Source organism: Carlito syrichta, unplaced genomic scaffold (assembly GCF_000164805.1).
Source record: "Carlito syrichta isolate Samal-C Ts95f unplaced genomic scaffold, Tarsius_syrichta-2.0.1 Scaffold309858, whole genome shotgun sequence".
NCBI classification, from domain to species: Eukaryota; Metazoa; Chordata; class Mammalia; order Primates; family Tarsiidae; genus Carlito; species Carlito syrichta.
In genome coordinates, this window is record NW_007253954.1 from 2,232 (window position 1) to 3,862 (window position 1,631).

Below are 1,631 nucleotides of genomic sequence, written 5' to 3' on the forward strand. Positions count from 1 at the left end.
AATAAAATCGAGAAACAGTGTAAGTCAGAAAGTAAACAACAGACGTGATCTAAACCAACACTTATGATGATAAAATCATAAGTCAAAATAAGTGAAAGAGAGAAGTGCGAGAGTGAAAACAGATATACATACCAACTATCAGGTGAGAAAGAGACACAGGCCCGGGAAGAAGTGAAAAAAGACAGGTAAGAAAGATTCCCTAAAGAGTACTGATAGCTACACAGAGACAGGCCAATAAAATCAAGAAACAGTGTAAGTTAGAAGGTAAATACCAAACGTGATCTAAACCAACAGTTTCAATGATAAAATCATAAGTCAAAATAAGCGATCAGACTAGAGTCACTTCTCTGATCTCTGATTCTGGCCTCTCCCTTTTGTTTTTCGTTGCAGCATAGGGGTGGGGCTTTGTCTCCTGTTTCGTGCTGTTGCCTTAGGAACTGAGGTAAAGTTTGTTGATAGGTGGGCAGGGCAATGGAAGTCTCTGCCTGGAGAATAGCAAGATCTGTTTTTCTCCACTTGTCTGGGTCCCCCGGCTTGGGGTCTTGCACTGAGTGCCTCAGCCAGGGTGGGCCCAGAGTTCCAGAGCTCCAAAGCTCCAAATTGCAGGCGCTCGGCCCCCCACAGGGTACTTTAGACAGGAATGGGACCAGTGTCTCTGAGGGGCGGGCGCCCAGAGCCTCCCTGTGTGACCGGCAGCTTGGTGCCGGGTGCTGGGCTGGAGACAATGCAGCCAGGGAGGGAGCTGGAGGGGCCTGGGACCCAAAACTCCCATGCATGCAGTGGAATAGCAGCAGCAGGGGGCTGCAATATCTGGCCTTAGGAAATGAGGTAAAGTTTGTTGATAGGTGGGCGGATCAATGGAAGTCTCTGCCTGGAGAATGGCGAGGCAGTTTAAGCAGTTCTGTTTTTTTCCACTTGTCTGGGTCCCCTGGCTTGGGATCTCATGCTGAGTGCCTCAGCCAGGGTGGGCCCGGAGTTCCAGAGCTCCAAAGTTCCAAAGGGCAGGCGGCGAGCGGCGAGAGTGGTGCTGGGCCCCCCACAGGGTACTTCAGCCAGGAATGGGACCAGTGTCTCTGAGGGGCAGGCGCCCAGAGCCTCCCTGTGTGACTGGTGGCTTGGTGCCAAGTGCTGGGCTGGAGACAATGCAGCTGAGTAGGGAGCTGGAGGGGGCTGGGACCAGAGACTCCCACACATGCAGTAGAACAGCAGCAGTAGGGGGCTGCAATATATGGCCTTGCGTGGGACCGAAGTTCCCGGGCCTGGCACCAGCACGGTTGGTGGTGGGTTGGGGGATGGGGGAAGAGAAGTAATAGCCCTTTTGGGAACTCATGTTCAGAGAATCTCACCAGTTCACCTATGCCGTCGCCATCTAGGAAAAAATCTTTCTAAAGAACATTTAAAGTGTATCTACATGGTCTCATTTCTCCAACACTTTCAAATAATCCTGCGCCTTTGGGAGGCTGAGGAGAGTGGATGCCTGAGCTCACGGGTTCGAGACCCGTCTGGGCAGGCAAGACTTCATCACTACAATAAATCAAAAAATTTTCCGGGCGTCGTAGTGCACACCTGTAATTCCAGCTACTCAGAAGGCTGAGGCGGAAGGATCGCCGGAGCCCAGCAGGTCGAGGCTG